This window comes from Octopus bimaculoides, chromosome 14 (assembly GCF_001194135.2).
Source record: "Octopus bimaculoides isolate UCB-OBI-ISO-001 chromosome 14, ASM119413v2, whole genome shotgun sequence".
Lineage (NCBI taxonomy): Eukaryota > Metazoa > Mollusca > Cephalopoda > Octopoda > Octopodidae > Octopus > Octopus bimaculoides.
Genome location: NC_068994.1, coordinates 58,517,305 through 58,520,488, shown reverse-complemented (window position 1 = coordinate 58,520,488; position 3,184 = coordinate 58,517,305). Strand labels below are relative to the sequence as shown.

General features: G+C 37.1%; 1 protein-coding gene across 4 annotated transcripts in view; it reads right to left on the bottom strand.

The window, feature by feature from the left end:
• Nucleotides 1-2,884, bottom strand: part of LOC106868598 (pantothenate kinase 3) — a 30,346-nt gene extending 27,462 nt beyond the window's left edge. The window contains exon 1 of one of the 4 annotated variants that reach the window (XM_052972876.1): nt 1,562-2,884. The gene's annotated coding sequence lies outside the window, so the exon portion shown is untranslated. The remainder of the gene's footprint in view (nt 1-1,561) is intronic. The other 3 variants (XM_014913934.2, XM_052972875.1, XM_014913932.2) reach the window with 3 other exon arrangements.
• Between the last annotated feature and the right edge of the window lie 300 nt (nt 2,885-3,184).

Sequence of the window (3,184 nt, the reverse complement as noted above, 5' to 3'; positions counted from 1 at the left end):
ATATATATATATATATATATATATATATATATATACACATAGTAGACAGTGTTGCACACCCTTCACTAAACATTATTCAGTAAACAAACGCTATATGCACATACAGACATACACTGTATTATATATAGACGCCCTATATAAATAAATGTATGTATGTATATACAAACACACCTCCCTAAGCAAGCATCAACAAAGACACGAGAACTGCCCTTACATACAATCTTTTTAAGCAACACCCACAAAATAACGGGTGTCTCTCTCCAGTCGACCCGCTAGAAATAGCAGCTAAATGCCTCTCAAATTAAATGTCACAGTCTTAAAAAAAGAAAAGAAAAAACAAGGAGACAAATAAACAATGTCGCCCCGGGTACACTACGTCTGAATTTGACAAAAACAGAACGAGATAGTCATGGCTATAATGCGTCTGATCATGGGACTGTCCTGGTAGGGATGACATGGGACTAAGCAAGTATGAAGGAACGAGGCTAGAATGTCTGTTAGACGATGTCACAGATTTCTATAAAGAATGTGGTGGTGGTAGTGGTCAATAGGATTGTCCGAAAAAATAGTAACGGTTCTCAAAGGTCATTTCCCGTTTCGTGAGAAAAAGAAAATGAATAATAAACTAAATCCGTTATAATGAACGAAAAGTAAAGCTGCCCTCCGACACTCGATGGCAGGAGGAAATTAACTCGCATTTATGTTTACTAATTTTTGAATAAATTCTCTCTATATATATTTATTATATATAGCATCAACAGACGTGTGTGTAACAGATGTGTATACAAGTTTCTATATATCTATTATATATAGCACCAACAGACGTATGTGTAACAGATGTGTATACAAGTTTAACAGACAAGTATATATATATATAAAACACTATCAGGGTATATATAGATGTAACAGTCGTGTTTATAACAAATCAACTGAAATATGTAACATCCAACAGACTGTATATAGCATTGATTGTGTGTGTGTGTGTATATACTGTTAACAGAGAATACGTATATAACAGCCCAAAATATTGGCGCAAGGCCAGACATTTTAGGAGAAGAGGAGAAATGAATGAAATGTGTCAGTACTTGACCGGTTCTTTATTTTATTGATCCCAAAGTGATGAAAGACAAAGTCGACACTGACGGGATCTGAATTCGGAATATAAAGCGACGATTAACAATAATAACAATAACTATTTCATACGTAAAACACGGGGAGGAGTTGATTTATTGTGGTGCCTTATTGTATCAACCCAAGAACGATGAAAGACAAAGTTAATGATTTCTTACGTAACAACTGTGATAATAATAGTAATTTATGTGAGAGTAATTTCAAATAGTAACATATGACTAGGAACACTCGGGGCAGACAGGTGCCGACAATTTGTAGCGAAGCTAGATTTGGTTAATAGGAATTGATCCAGTATATGACTGATAGTTTCTCCAATAATAAATAGGAATAACAAAAACAACAATAATACAGGCAAAGACATTTTACAAGATTAGAACATAATAATAATAGTAATAGTAATAATAATTAATAATAATAATAGTAATAATACCTTTCAGCTTGTATTTAGCGAGGCAGGACAAAGTTGAATTTGTGGTGAGGAAAAGATAGAATAGATCTGGAAAGAACTACAAAGAAAGGAGAAGAATAAACGGTCGGTCGGTGTATTTGTTGATGTCGACAGGTCCAGAAGCGGCAGTCGTTGATTAATCCTCTCATATCAGCTTTTATCAGTCTTGTGATCAAAAGACAACCGTGACCATCCAGTTTTGTATTGTTGGTCATAACGACGACGACGACGATGATGATGATGTACAGATAATCATCATGTTGATGGCGGTGATGATGATGCAGTTCTAGCAGAATTATTATTATTATTATTGCTCTAGTTGTTGTTAAGCTCCAGATACATGATTATTAAACAAGCCCTTCTCAAGCACCCCACATACAACAACCACCATTATCACTACAGCTATCACCCATGTCCTCCTCGTTGTCGCAGGTTCAAAGTTCACACGTCGAGTCATTCTTTTTTTGGTGGTGGTGGAGGTAGGAGTGAGGTGGGGGTCCATGACCGATGCTGTGGGTTTTTGTCTGTTGCCCCCCTCTTTTCTTTCCTGTGATAACGGGGGGTGGGGGAGGAGGAGAAAAGAAGGGGAGGGAAGGTGTTGGTGCCCTTCACATTCTCCTCTTTATTTCCATGGTTCTTGTGGTTTCACTGCGTGGGTTGCGATGGTGGTGACGGCGGCGGTAGCAATGGTGGTGGTGGTGGTGGCGATGACATTGCTGAGGTCTTGGTTAAGTTCTAAATGGACTCGAACAACAACAACAACAGCAGGACAAGAAAATGCGAAGAAATAAACAAGGGGGAAAAAAAAATTAGACAAGGACAGAGAGTAATGAAACAAGAACAATAACAACAACAATCACAGCAATATGAACAAGGTAAATGAAGAGGTAGATTATAATGACGATGATGATGATGATGATGATGATGATGGTGATGGTGATGCTGTTGATGTTATTCAAGCGAAACGATGTTAAAGAATACCACAAACAACGACGACGACGACGTATTGCAACAAAGCACTGGAAAGATGGGCGGTGATGGATCAAAAACGTCCCCGCTCTAATAAGTACCCGACCTTGTTTAGCGAGTACAAAGCCAAACTAAAATGTAAGGAAATGAGTAAAATAAGACAACAAACTAGTCTGTTGTTGAGGATAGGTGAGTTTTGATGATTGTAGAAGGGCCATTTCTTTGGAAGAATAAAAGAAACGCGTGTTGGAAGGCTATTTATGACCAGGAAGACACTGCTCATTTCTCCCAAGTATCATCTTAATCCGAAAACGCTAGCAGAAGTTCATATTTCACGGAAAACGAACTTTCGATTTTTTAACATTTATTTATTGTCGAAAATAAATATGCTAGTGTCCACTTCACTGTTAGGTGTTCATGCAGCCAGAGTTACTGCGTAATTTTCCTGCCTGCTGGCAACGTATTTCCATTTTCTAGGCTGTTTTCACGGCTGTCCCGCGTTCGAAATTTACTTTATTTTCTGTAAAACATCAACTCACTCAACGCTTCTAAGTTTGTTTATAACACATGATCTCTCTCTCTCTCATATATACATATATATATATAAATATATATATATATATATATATATATATA